Below are 15,597 nucleotides of genomic sequence, written 5' to 3' on the forward strand. Positions count from 1 at the left end.
CAAAACATTCTTGCTACCATTTTTCCCCTCTGGCTGCTTTATTATCATTACTCTTCCTTTCCAAACCCAGAGTCTTCAAACTGGCGTCGGTGCTTCCTATCCCCTCCTCACCTCAGTTACCCTCTCTCCCCTTCAACCAGTATCCAGAGTCTACTGGGTCATTAGCATGACCTCCTAATTACTAATCCAATGGGATTTTTGTGGGGTTTTTTTCATCAACTCTCACTTTGACCCTCTTTGGCATTTCACAACGTTAATGACTTCTCCTCAAACGTTCTTCCTCTTAGGCTTCCTTCCTACTTGCAGAGTGGTCCTGTTGCCTGGGTATGGGTTCTCCATTTGCCATTTCCTCTTACCTAAAAAAAAAAAAAATCTCCACTTTTGTTCCCGTATCCATTTCTCACCAACGAAGTGCATAGCCTTGGGGAAAGCTAAATCCATGCTCAGCTCCAGGAGATGGCAGTCTAATTCTTCTCCCCAGTTGACTCTTTCAGGAATCCTAAGTCAGGTAACCGTATTTGTGCTGTCAAGTGTTCAAAAGGAGCCAAAGTAAAAGCCAATGAATCACTGAAGTAGTCAACTAGCACTCACGAAAAAAGACAGTTTGCAAACCAGGAGTGCCCACACCAAAATATGAAGTGAGGCTGAGGTGGAGGCGTGTATCGTTACACAGCAGCTTATCTAGTGAGAAAGCAGTGACGGTGTGTTCTTCACAGTGATTGGTTATGATAAGAGAATTCTCTTAAGTGATAGGGAATTGATCAGTGGTTACCTCGTTTCAACCTTGGGCAACAGTTCAAGTGTTGCTTATGATTTCCAGAGGCATAAACAAGAAATGACCCAGGTCAAGTTGGCCTTGCAAAATAAGCTAAATTAAACTCTGTTGTATGAATAAACTGGTTTTGTCTGTTCAGGGAATTTTCAAGACTGGTGTCCGTTTGTTTTTGATTTTACCAGTGCCAAGGGGACACAAGGAGTACTTTTGCTGGAGACTTGGGGTAAGCTCCTCTTCACTCTTCTGGGAGAACTTCTAGATGCAAACTGCTTCTTCAGCTGGATGTGAATGAGGGAGCACATAGCCCTGATTTCCACAACCCGTCATTCTATCGCCAGAGGAGCAACAGACTTAAGGCAAATCCAAGACTGGATGGCGGAGCGAAAGCAGACAAAAGAAACTGGTTTCTTGATGAAATTATTGTGCTCCTGGATCAACCACGCCCAAGGCCGTTCTACCTTTGGAATTCTAGTTATGTGATCCAATAAATTACCTTATTGTTTCAAGCTAGGTGAGTCAGCTTCTCTATTACCTGTACTTGAAACCATTTTCACTGATACAACTACCCTTTCCTGGTTTCTTGACGTCATGTCTGGCCATTAGTTTTCAGCCTTCTTTGCGGGTCATTCTTGCGTCCTCTTAACCTTTTGATGTCCATAATCTTATAGCCTCAGCCCACATCTCGTCTCCCTCAGGTAAACCCCCTTCTGGGAATCCACATGTATCTGTGTCTTCGACAACTACTTTTGGTTGTTGCTGATCAATTCAAAAGCCATCCCTCCTCAGTCCACATATCCCTTCTAAGCATCAGATCTTATTTATGATTCTATACTGTCATCTCCACAGGGATTTACACAGACTCTCCTAATAGAATATGTCCACACCTCAACTCATCATTTCCTTTATACCTACTTAATAAACTCTTGCCTCGAACTATACTATTGTTTGCGGTCCCTCAAATCAGAACCCTAGGTGATATACTCAAGCCTTCGGTCTTTATAGAGTTCACCAAATACCGTCAGTGCTTCTGTCTAAATAGATACCAAGACATTTACTCCTTTTTATCCTAATCACTACTTAAATTAGGTTTTCATAATTCTTCATCTAAACTTTATCTATAGGCCATACTTATCACACAAAATCTTAGCAGTTCACTCATTCTTCGGTGCATACCAAGCAGTAGGTGCTCTATGACCATTCCTTCACTGATGAATGCTGCCCGGTTTTTCTGGGTAGTTTTTTATTCTCCATATCATCCTCCAGACAATCATCGAATTATTTTTCTCAAATACAAAATACAACTATGTCACTTCCCTTCTTAAATACCCTTCCCACAGGCAAAAACAAAACAAAACAAAAATCTCCAGTGGCTTAAGTTCAAATATTTAATAAATGTCTACTATATGTCAGATTTTGGGCTAAGTACTTTGAAAGAGTGAGTTATGCTTTTCTTATTTTAAAAATCATATATAATTTAGGAAAGATCTGGTAAATGACCTTAGCTATGGCAAAATATAGGTATCCTCATACTACTCTGAATCCAAGGACTGGCATCTATTTTTACTCTGATAGACTATTTGCAAACCATTTTTATGCTCCATCTATCTAGAGCTGAACTAGAATTATCCTGAGTTAATTTCAACTCATATTGATGCAGAAAAATTCCAGAAAAATATGACTGACTAATTGACACTGTCATATATAGAAATTAGTACTTTTCAGAAGCTGCTCTAAAGTTCAGAGTTTAAATACTACATTTTATATAAATGAATATGATGATTTGCTAGTTTTGTGATTCCGCTTAAGAAATTAGTTCTAAAGTATCACATTCTTTAAAATTCAGAAATCACTCAAAGTTGTCCATATTTTCTTCAAAGGTTTTTTTTTTTTTGAAGGAAGATTTAAATTCCACCATGTAGTACACAATTTCATCCCTTTATTTATTTATTTGACAAATATTTGGGTGCCTCGGTCCTTGGTTTTCCTTTATGAACAAAACAGACACAAATTCCTGACTTTCGTGGAGCCCGCCTTCTGGAGTGGGGTAGGGGAGAAGAGTAAACATTCCCTTATACGGCAATTGTGATTCACTCTGAAATCTTTGCAATGGGTTATTTCACTCTCTACCATGCAGTTAGAGCCTCGGTGCTACAGAGCAGAAATACCTCGAGTCCATAGGAGATGTGGCTTGGGCACAATGGTACAACTTCAGTAAGACAGATTATTAGCAGAATTCAGACGGATGGAGGCATGGGGACAGGGTCTTCTGGCCAGAAGACAGAGTTGAGCCCTGGAACACAAGCTGGCCCAGGCAAGTGGGGAGAAGAGACTGACTAAAATGGAGACTTCATGTTGGAGAAGGAGAAAGGAGTTTGATTACTAGATTCGCTAAGGTTGCTGAAGGCCAGGCACAGGAATCTGACAAGACTGGGGCCATCACTGCAGGAGATGAGTCTGGCTCACGTGCATTAGTGTGGTATAGACAAGAGGGAGAACTTAAACTGGCACAGGCTGGTTTAGAAGCTAATGCAACCATTCAGGCAGGAAGTTGAACGATTTTTGACTAAAGAGGTGATAACAGGATTGAATACAAGGTATGAGACATTAAGGATATTTGGCCTGGGAAATTACAACTTGATAATCAGACATGTAAATCCTACATTCATCTATTCATATGTATCGAGCACCACAGTGTGAGTTACTCACGTGGATCTAGCACCCAACATATTTATTGAGCACCTACTGGACATCCGCCATTGTACCTGTAAGATTCAATGGTGCTGAAAACGCCATGGGCCTCCACACTGTGTGACGATGGTCACAGTCTAGGAAACGAGAGGGAGCGACAGCACAATGCGGGGCAGTGCTGTGGACATCCACAGTAGGGATGAGACGGGATTCACGTCCTGGGCTTGTGTGAATGCATACGCACATGCACACGGAGATAAAAGAAGGCGTCAAAACTGAGTTGAGGTTATTCTCCCCAGTCAAAGGTAGTGAGGGATTCCAGAACATGGGAGCACAGGCTGACTCAAAGGCATGGAGGTGGGAGATGGTACAGCGTGTTCGGGTATATTTCTGCATCACAGTGGTCAGGGGGCAGGTGGCAAAAGGTACAGAGCTCCCCGAGCTCGAGGCTGAGGACTGAGCTGCAGGCTGCAGGCAGAGAGGAGCAACTGGACGGCGGGAAGCAACAGGGCAGCATGGACAAAATCACATGCTAGAGAGAGACGAGATGACCGTGTGGAGGCTGAATCTGGGACGGGAAAATGAGTCAGGGAGGCAAGCTGGGAGCCGGCGAGCGTGCTGAGATGGGAGCTGGGTAGACACTAAACTAAACAGCAGTACAAGGCGATGCACTGACGGCTATTTAAATGTCTGATTAGCAAGTTGTGAACAAAAGAAGAAAACCTTAGTAGGAAGCTAAATTCCTCGAACCTGGAAACGAATCGGATGCGAAGAGAGGGACATTTCACAGGGGTAACGAAGGTTTTGAACTCAGTGGCTGGGAAAAGGATGGAACAAGACAGGAACAAAACGAAGAGACCGTCTGCAGTGAGGAAGGAGTGATGTGCGACTGTGAGGGAAAGGGAAGACTTCCAAGTAGCAGGCCGGGGGCCCCGGCCCTTGGGTGAGAGAGGCAGGTGATGGATTTCAGTTCAGTTCAGTTACCCCATGAGCTTTAACTTCTGCAGTTTGCTTGCTTTATTTTCCCAATTAGCTTTTAGATTTGCCAAAAGAGATCTACTCCTTTTACCACATAATTACTGAATACTATACATGCCAGACAGTTGTCCCAGGCTCTGATTAATAACAGGGATTATTTCATGTTTAATGTTTAGCTTACGAGAAAATAAATGGGCGCATATATATATATATATGTTGAGTTTTATACATATATAAATAAATATGTAATATATATAAATAAATATATACAAAATTCTACAAAATATAAAATGGCCAATCAATTAAATAACTGGAAAGAACACAGATCTCCACTAGGAGGTGAGCGGACAGACAAGCTTCGGTACCAGCACCCAAGAGAACACTGCTCAGCAATGCGAAGGAATGACCTGACCCACGGACAGGTGCTCACGACACAGAGGAATCTGAAAACAACTATGAAAGGACGTCTGTGGTTGCGAGGAGATGGGAGGTGAGGGAGAAGGAGGATGGGAGAAAAAATAAATGAAGAAGCAGGAATAAATTTGGGGGGTGATGGATAACTTAATGATCTTGGCTATGGTGACGGGCTCACTGGCATGCACATATGTCAGAACATCAAACTGAACACTTTAAACGTGCACGTTAAATGTACCGCGATAAAGCCGCTTTTCAAAAATAAAATAATAGGTATATTTGTGTGGTGGGTTATGGATTAATTTTAATTTTCTTCTTTTTTTTTACATTTTAAACATGAATATAAAACCATATCACCTTTACAAGAAAATTCATTTTAAAAATTACAAAAAGTGCACTAGCCAGGTACTCAACTAATCCTACTAATCAGGGAACTGCAACTTTAAACAACAGTGAAATACTGTATCAAGCCCATCAGACTAGCAAAATTACAAAATCAGATGAGGTCAAATGTCAGCTAGAATGTGGTGAAGTGGATAAGTCTCATACTTCCGGTGGGAATATAAATTGGTACAGCTAATTTGGAATGAAATATTGCAATAGCTAGCAAAGTTGAAACTGTGTTCATACTAAGGACTACAGAACCAGGTCTCGATTTTCCAGGCTTCTAATAATTGGTGGCACTGTAAAGTATGAACACACATTTGCTGTGTGTATCCTGTGTAAGTGTTGAGATTTCAGACTTCCACAGTTTAGTTCGTCCCTCCTAGATTTCTCTCTGTAGTCTCTCTCTCTCTCTCCTTCCTTTTTTTTGTTTTTAATGATTTTTTATTATATTATGTTAGTCACCATACAGTACATCCCCGGTTTCCGATGTAAAGTTCGATGATTCATTAGTTGTGTATAACACCCAGTGCACCATGCAATATGTGCCCTCCTTACTACCCATCACCGGTCTATCCCATTCCCCCACCCCCCTCCCCTCTGAGGCCCTCAGTTTGTTTCTCATAGTCCATAGTCTCTCATGCTTCATTCCCCCTTCTGATTACCCCCCCTTTCTATATCCCTTTCTTCCCCTACCGATCATCCTAGTTCTTTTTTTTTTTTTTAAAGATTTTATTTATTTATTTATTCGACAGAGATAGAGACAGCCAGCGAGAGAGGGAACACAAGCAGGGGGAGTGGGAGAGGAAGAAGCAGGCTCATAGCAGAGGAGCCTGATGTGGGGCTCAATCCCACAACTCCGGGATCACGCCCTGAGCCGAAGGCAGACGCTTAACCGCTGTGCCACCCAGGCGCCCCCTCTCTCTCCTTCCCCTTCCCCTGGTCATTCTTCTCCCTGCCAGCCTCAGTGCAAATCCTTCAGTCACTTCACCCACCGGAAATTCCTTGCCTCTTAACAGCGCCTTTCTCTCCCCCATCCCAAACCCCGCCCCCACCCCATGCTCTCTATGCCCCCACAAAAAACGGCTGAGCAGGGATCAGAAGTACCACATGAAGAAGACACATCTGTCCTCTGAGATGCAGACAGTCCAACAGTGGACAAGGTGGGCAGGGAAAAGCCACGGCATCAAGTAAACCTAGCAGGAAGGTACTGAAGCCTTTATAGGGCCAGCCATGGCAGGAACCTCAATCCTATGGACATTCTGACTAGGGGTAACGAAACACCCAGAAAGCAGTAAAGCAAGAGGGGTAGTATTATAATTTTATAATTTGTAGCTATTTTTTTATGGAAATGTCTCAGATATTTAATAGTGTCACAAAATGTTTTTATTGAGGTGCGCGTTCTGATAATCTAAAAGTCTGTTATTAACACCGGTATTACAGGATAAATGCTCATGGGCTTAGCTGTCATTTGCTCTGCTACAGCAAACACCATGCACGGAGTCCCCCAATTCCTCTTTTCTGTTTCGACTCCAGAAAAATGACCCCATAACATTGTTCACTTATAAGAGTAAACAGAAACAACTTAAATGTCCATCTATGGCCATAGATTGCGCAGATTATTTGGATCATATAAATACTACAGAATACTACACAATGTTTACAATAAATGAGCTAGAGCTACATGCATTAATATGGATAAAGAATATAAGCTTAGGGAAAAAATAAACCACAGAACTGTGCATATTATTTTATATTCACGTGGATTTTAAAAATTGACCAACACGTATTATATATTGTCTCTAAATTTACAAATATGTAGTGAGATACAATGCATTCATGATAATGATAGCTCCTAAATTCAGGACAGTCCTTTCTCAAGGACAGAGACCAGTTATCTCAGAGGAATACACAAGGATCTTCAGCACCATCCGTGTTTATTTTTAAGATCCAAAGTGAGGGGCGCCTGGGTGGCACAGCGGTTAAGCGTCTGCCTTCCGCTCAGGGCGTGATCCCGGCGTTATGAGATCGAGCCCCACATCAGGCTCCTCCGCTATGAGCCTGCTTCTTCCTCTCCCACTTCCCCTGCTTGTGTACCCTCTCTCGCTGGCTGTCTCTCTCTCTGTCAAATAAATAAAATCTTTAAAAAAAAAAAAAAAGATCCAAAGTGAATGTAAACTGATGTTAAAATCTCATATACATAGGGGTGGGGACAAATGTTTACATGTGGATAAAAAATAGTTTTATTCCCTTTCACACCAAAAGGATTGGTACCAAAACGATTTCATATTTTCATCCCCGCCAAAAAAAGTATAAAGACAAGAGCTTGAAGACACAGGATACCTTTAAAATCCATTATAATGGAAACAGTGAACTGTTCAGTTGTAACAGAGGTATTCCAGCTGACCAGGTTTCTGAGTTCACACCCCATCTACGAATGTGTGAACACGAGGACAGTGTCCTGGTTAAACCGGTCATGTATGTGGTTCGGCTTTTGATAATGAGAATGTTCTTGCAGGAAAACATCTAAAGCTGAGCTGCTCTTGCTCGAATTTAACTTTAGGCAAAACAACAGATAAGCATGGTTGCGATCCTTTCCCATAAAGTAATGCCCAATTTCAGAAATCTCTCCATTTTACATTTCCATTTCTCTGTGTCCCCTCAAAGCGAGGTAGAGCTTTGGGGACACCCAGAGAAATACTGCCTAAATACAGAGACACTAAAATGAAGAGCTTCTAGGCCACTCCTGAGAACCCATGCTAAATAAAACCTATTGTAACCAAATTTTAGGCATGTGGAAGAGATTCAAAACATTGTGGCTTGCCACAAGCTCAGTATATTAAACCTTATCCCAAATGAGATGTTACTTGATTTATTTAGACTCCTTGGCATGTTTGGATTAATGTGCTGGCAGTCTGAGCAGCTCTTCTTCCTGGGTTCTTTCAAGAATTCTTGGATAGAAGAGCTAAGCTAATTTGAATGACATTTATATGGGAATACGACTCCAGGTGCAATTATAATCAGCATGCGGTAGAAACAGTGGTGGATCTTTCTGCTGAGTGCATCTGCCCAGGGGAAAAAGCAGAGGCTCCCTCCAACCTGCCTCTTGCAGGGCTGTGCCGGATGGAGACTTGTCTTCACTGCAGAGGAGGTAAAGCCTACCAATGAGCCAAACGGAGGGTAGACGGAGGGAAGGGGTAATTTTTTTTCAGAGCGTCTCCATCTCCTTTCTACGGGGAAACTTGACTTGGAGGGCAGGCTGCAGTAACAAGAAATAGGTGAGAAGAAAAGTGAGCCAGAGAACGGGCTGTATAGACTAGCCTGTTCTATATAAAGTGTGCAGCTACTTCTTAAACTACTGCAGGGCCTGCTCACTCTGCATCGAATGGAGTGTTAGAGTCAGACAGCTGGCGTCGGGTTCCGCAGGCTCGTGCCATGACTAGCCTTAATCCGGGCCCTTTGCACACAGCTCAAAATACGGTCATGCCCCAGGGTCAGCTTCCCAGCCTGTAGTCACCGCGTCACACCACCAGCTTGGCAGAGCTGATACAGAAGTGTTGAAGTTCTCAATGTCATCAAGGTCGTCCCTCCGTCAAACATTGTTTCAATGAAAAGCCAACTCAGGCCCCCTACTTTTGGGGTTCTGTTTTAAAAGTCCAAGTGGCCTGGGAGGAAAATGGCATGTCTGGCAGGCTGGGACTCTAGTCCCGCGCCCCTCTTTCTCCAAGGAGTGCCATTCCTTTGACTCTTACACCTCCGTTTTCTCATGTATGGAACCAGGAAAACAGCCCTCGTCTTGCCTCACAAGGAAGATGGAATACAAACAATAGAGCGTGCTGGGGAAGATGCTCTTTAAAACCGTAAGTTGTACAAAGCTGGAGGTATCACAACTTCAGATTTCAAATTACATGACAAACCTGTAGTCATCAAGACAGTATGGTACTGGCACAAAAACGGACATATAAATCAACAGAACAGAATAGAAAGCCCAGAAACAAACCCATGATTTTATGGTCAGTTAATCTTTGACAAAAGAGGCAAGAATATGTAGTGAGCAAAAGACAGTCTTTTCAACAAATGGTATTGGGAAAACAGGACAGGACACTCCAAAGAATGAAACTGGACCACTTACTTATGAGCACACAAAAATACACTTAAAATGGATATAAGACCTAACTGTGAGACCTGACACCATAGAAATCCTAAAAGATAGAACAGGTAGTAATTTTTCTGATATTGGCCATATCAACCTCTTTCTAGATAGGTCTTCTGAGGCAAGGGAAATCAAAGCAAAAATAAACTACTGGAACTACATAAAAACAAAAAGCTTCTTCACAGCAAAGGAAACAATCAACAACTAAAAGACAACCTACTGAATGGGAGAAGATATTCACAAATGACATATCCAATAAAGGGTTAATATTCAAAATATATAAAGAACTGATACAACTCAACACTCAAGAAACAAATAATCCAATTAAAAACTGGGCAGAAGACATGAATAGACATTCCTCCAAAGAAGACATACAGGTGGCCAACAGACACATGAAAAGATGCCTAACAACACTCATCATCAGGGAAATGCAAATCAAAACTGCGATGAGATGCCTGCTCACACCTGTCAGGATGGCTGGAATCAAAAACACAAGAAACAAGTGTTGGAGAAGAGGTGGAGAAGCAGGAGCCCTCATGCACTGTTGGTGGAAATGCAAACTGGGGCAGCCACTCTGGCAAACAGTATGGAGGTTCCTCAAAAAATCAAAAATAGAACTAACCGGTGATCCAGAAATGGCACTACAAAAATACTAATTTGATATACACACACACACTGGAATATGACTTAGCCATAAAAATGAATGAAATCTTCCCATTTGCAACCAAAAACATGAGGCGGGCAAAAAGTATAATGCTAAGCAAAGTCAGTCAGTCAGTCAGAGAAAGACAAATACCATATGATTTCATATGAAATTTAAGAAACAAAACAATGAACAAAGATAAAAAGGAGGGGGGGAGAGAAACCAAGAAATAGCTCTTAACTACAGAGAACAAACTGACAGTTACCAGAAGAGAGGTGGGTGGGGGGATGGGTGAAATAGGTGATGGGGTTAAAGAGTACTTACCATGATGAGCACTGAGTAATGTACAGAATTGCTGAATCACTATATTGTACACGTGAAACTAATATAACATTGTACATCAACTACACTGGAATTAAAATTAAAAACTTAATAAAATTTAAAAAAACTAAGTTGTAAGCCAATGCAAGATATTATTTGCAATAATAGCAAAAATAACAATCAGAAGAGAGACCTCTGATTTATAAAGTACCCCTTCTTCCTACAGTCTTTACCTAACACTGGGATGTTTATCAACATGCTGTCAGTTCTGCCCACTACAGACGCTGAATAACCGTTCGTGGGCTTAATTAATGAAAATGAATGATGCATGAAGTTACGGCTTTTCCCCAAAAGAATGTCTCTTAAATTATGAGAAATTCCTACATCCTAAGTTATGGGTTTTTTTGTTTTGTTTTTTTTTTTTTTTAGGGACTCTCCAGAGACTAGAACTACAGATCTTATTAGAACCTTCCTGTGCAGAGTCACTTGTCTAAATATATGTCCACAGCTGCTCCACTGTGGCAGCCCTCCTCAGACATGTGCTTCCCATGGTTATGTTGACACCATTTCCCCCACATATACACTAAACAGGACCCCAAGCAGGAGTAATAAAATGGAACATCTCTTCTGATTTTTCAGATATGAGACATTTCAGTCAGTCATTCATACTCTTTCTTCGGGGCACCTGTGTGGCTAGGTCGCTTAAGCGTCTGCCTTCAGCTCAGGCCATGATCCCGGGGTCCTGGGATTGAGGCCTGAATTGGGCTCCCTGCTCCGCGGGGGAGCCTGCTTCACTCTCCCCCTCTGCAGCTCCCCCTGCTTATGCTCTCTCACACACACACTCTCTCTCTGTCAATAAATAAATAAAATCTAAAAAAAAAATTAAAAAAAACAAATGCGTTTCTTTGATGCCCACTGTGTGCTGGGCACCATGAAAGACACTACACAGAAGATGAAAAAGCTGGGGTGTTTGTATTATATGAAGAGATCACACCCACTCAGACTGTCATGGCCGATATAGTGTTAGACTGTGTTGCACTACTTTTTAAATGCATGGAAATCCTTTGGGTTTGGGTAGTATGATGTTTTGGTTTGTTTGATTCTTCTCTTCCCATGGAGAAGAGTGCACATAGAGGAAACAGTATTTGTGGTGTATCTGCATGATTATTTTCATACAGGACAAAACCACCTCAATTCACTCACAAATACGTAACTGAAATCTACTTCATTTGAAGCACATTTAAGGGCTACTAAGTTTTATAAGCTATAATTTGTTTCCTATAAGAATTTATAGTTTAATTAGGAAGACACCCCATAACAATCACACATGAGAAGATGATTCGAGGCAGGGTCTATCAAAAAGACCCAATGATGATGCACAGATGTGTCCTGAGGGGCTCTAAGACACCGGGCCACCGACATCTTGTGAAGGAAAGGGATATATCCCAAAGGATGAACTTTGATAAAACACAAATGATGTGCAAAGCAAGGATTAACTGTGTGCAAATCAAGTATTTCATTCTGATGTTAGGACCATCAACGTTTGGATAAGCACATGTCCCATCACAGTGTAGACCTGGCTGACACACTGGTTCATGAGTTTATGGAAGTGGAAATCATGCTACTGGACATTTCTCCCTGACTCTATCCCTTCTTCATTATTTTCAAGGCTGTGCAAGGTCTGCTCTTATGGAAACCACATTAGGAATTAAAGAATTTGAGGAAATACAAAGGAATATTGAAATAGTATTGCACATACCCATGTTCTCATGAGTGGATATGATTAGACAGTGTGATAATGGCCCAGAGACAAGAAAGAGAAAGCAGAAAATTACTCTATTTACACATACCAACAAAAGGAGCAGCACGTTATGGCAGTATTTAATATAATTATATAAGTAGAATTATATTTCAGCAATTTAGAAATCATTACTCTAGCTTTACTATTTTCTCTATTCTCATACATCAAAGAAAGAAGTACTCAATATTCTAACTTGAAAATGCCAAAATTGTAAACTTTATAAAGTCACAATTTATCTTTAGATCCCTGATTATGTCTATTTGGTTAACCTGTTTATAGTTATCTTGGTTATTGTACTAACACTTCTCCAGCTAATCTAAAATAGAAAGTATTCATTTTTTTAAAAGATTTCCTTTACTTTTTGAGAGAGAGCACAAGCAGGGTAAGGAGCAGAGGGAGCAGCAGACTCGAGTTGGGTGAGGGACAGAGAGAGAGGGAGAAGCAGACTGCCTGCTGAGCAGGGAGCCTGAATGGACATGGGACTCGATCCTGGGACTCCTGAGATGAAGACAGACCAGACGCTTAACTGACTGAGCCACCCAGGCGCCTCAGGAAGTACTCATTTTGAACAAAACCTTAAGTTCATGAGTCAAACTTCATACAATTTATCTGTGTACTGTCTTGTTAACTATGTGTTTCAAATGTATTGAGACTAAGCACGGATAGTTTACACATGCGTGCGTTTATACATACCGCACATATGTATACGTATGTTAAAGGTCTCTGCATCGTTCTAATTTTTGTATATGTGCTGCCGAAGCAAGCACAGAATGTTAAATGTCAGAGACAAAAGTTCACAGTATAACGGCAATGATAATTCCATTGATTATGCACCCAACGAATATTCTTGGGCGATAAGTATCTGCAAGGTGCTGCGCCGGGCACTGTACAGAGAAAGATTTACGAGCCGTCTAAGAGTCCAGCGTCTACATAACACAGTCCAAAGATCCGCCACAGCTGTCACAGCCACACTGTGAAAAACGCAAGCTGGTATTCAGGCGCCACCCTGGAGAGTCAGGCTCTTGCGAACCAACTCCAAGAATGCAGTCCACCCGCACACAACCCCCTGGCTTTGTGCCGGGGAGCACACAGGTTCAGCATGGATGCTGCTTTCCCCCAACTGTTAAAGGAGGAAACGCTCACGTAGGAAAGCTACAGGCCACCAGCAAAACGAAAGCCACAATGCAGGAGTACGTCCTCCAGCAACATGGAGTTAGCTGTCCAACACAGGGAAAAGCAGGAAAGGCGAAACAAATCTGGAAAATCAGAGAAAAGGGGCTGGGGTATATATTTTCTGAAAAAGAATACTATGCACCGAATACAATAAAGGGATAGAATTACATATCGGGTTTAAGAATCAGCCACGACAGGACACACACACACACACACACACACACACACACACAGAAATATTCTCTATATGTTTTGGATAATTAAAAAGGCTCCTGTAGAAAGATTCAGATTTTAATTCAAGAAATATGTCTTCAAAACCCAGATCAGCTCCTCATACTAATTTGTGATTTTAGGCAAACCTTTAACTCCCAGAGCCTTACTTCTATCTATATAGTGGGGATAGTAACTTACAGTGTTATTATACAGATTAGAGGAATAAATCATTTTTGGGGGTTTTTTTTGTACTAGTAACATGCCTGGTTATGAATGTCCATAGAATGTCCATAGAATGCATCTGTGATACGCATGAGGGCCATGTATATGTACATGTGTGTGTATACACACACACAAATACACATTCCCTTACTCATTCAACATTCCACAAACTATATATTCTATCCCACGCAAATCCTATGAATTAACCAACTCATCACAAGTCCTTTGAGTTAATCTTGACAACAGGTCTCATATTCACCTTTTTATTTCTTGTTTCCACTTACTCCAGCCTAGCCCAGGCCCCTCTGTATTAGGTCTGAATCACCGCAGTGCTATCCAGACCTTCTTGCTTCAACATTTATTCCTGTTTTACCAACAGACCCACCTCCCTAAAAGATGATTTTCCTTCCCCTGTGTAAGTAGCACATAGTTTGCAGAGTGAAGTGGAAAGGGAGTAAAGTACAAGCCAAGAAATTAAGGTCTAGTCTTGGTTCTGCTTCAAGCTTAACCCAATGGGGCAAATCACTTAACCTCTCTGGCCTTCAGTTTCCCCCTCTATAACCTGAGTAGATTTGATATAAATGATTTCTGGGTCTCCAACTGAATATTCTTAATTTTAAATTTAATATTCAAATGATACATCAAAAACAGCATTGCAAACACTGATAGTCAAGACAACTGTCCCAAAGTAAATAATGATCAGGAGAGAAACAGCAGTAACAAAGTGCTTTACCAGCGTATTGCTGTGCCCCGCTCATGAGCAGCATGTATGAAGCGAGCACCCAAATCCACCTGTGTGCCCACGTGGCATAACCACAGAGGGCGGTGGGCCTCCCCGTCTCCACTCGATTCTGTGAGTTTAGGTCGGAAGCTATACGGAGATGGTGCTCTGCCCTACTCTCCCATTCACGTGTGAGCTATGGTATTTACGGTGCAGAGGGACATAGAAAGAAAATACAATTTCACCTCAAGGAATGTGGTTCTACTACTTTTTTTAACCAAGAAGCTAGAGTAGTCAGATTTGGGGCCTTGATTCTCAATGCAAAAGTCCAATTGTTCTTAATGCAAAAATACAGATGTCTAAATGCCCACAGATGTGTAGCTTTGCTTATCTATGATATTAGTGTAACATACAATATTCATAATGATCTGTTCTAAATTATGTTGAAATTCTATCTGAAGCCCAGTTTACGGATGTGAAAGTCCCTCACTCACATTCTCCTCATCATCCACCTCAAATAGGTAAAATGCATGATGTAACTTCCGCTTTTAGCGAAGATGGAGTATCAGGGAGCTCATTTACCCTCTCACCTAAAACAACTTAAAAACAAACAAGATATATGAAACAATGGTTCTCACATTGAACATCATGCAACGGAGAACAGTGATCTGAGAGAGAAGGAAGACAAATCAGGTGGGGCCTCCGGCTTAGTCTCTAGAGAAAATTTCCAAGCCGTGGTACAGAAGAACACAGGTGGAGCCCAGTGAATGGAGGAGACACAGCCTGGCACGAAAGGGGACTGGCCTCCTTTTTGTTGGAGCTGCACCATTGTCACTTCTTGCGTTAGTTTTAAGATCAGCCACAGATGGAGTGGAGGAAGAAGAGTTTCTGTCCTCAAGAAGCTCAGAGTCTAGTAGGAATACAGGCCAATTAAGAAAAAAAATACAATACAATTTTCTAAGTTCTCTACAATAACAGCAAGCCCACAGTCGTTTGGGAAAATATGAGAAGGATTTCCAGCAGCCCTGGAGGAAACAGATCAGAGAAATGTTCTTTGCAGAGAAAACCATAAGCTATGTTCTAAAATCTAAATAAAAGCTAAACAAAGGAA

General features: G+C 41.6%; 1 protein-coding gene across 16 annotated transcripts in view; it reads right to left on the minus strand.

Annotated features, from left to right (window-relative positions):
• Positions 1 to 15,597, minus strand: part of EYA4 (EYA transcriptional coactivator and phosphatase 4) — a 295,955-nt gene that overhangs the window by 80,072 nt on the left and 200,286 nt on the right. The gene's annotated exons all lie outside the window — the stretch shown is intronic.

This window comes from Ursus arctos, unplaced genomic scaffold (genome assembly GCF_023065955.2).
Source record: "Ursus arctos isolate Adak ecotype North America unplaced genomic scaffold, UrsArc2.0 scaffold_13, whole genome shotgun sequence".
Classification (NCBI taxonomy): Eukaryota; Metazoa; Chordata; class Mammalia; order Carnivora; family Ursidae; genus Ursus; species Ursus arctos.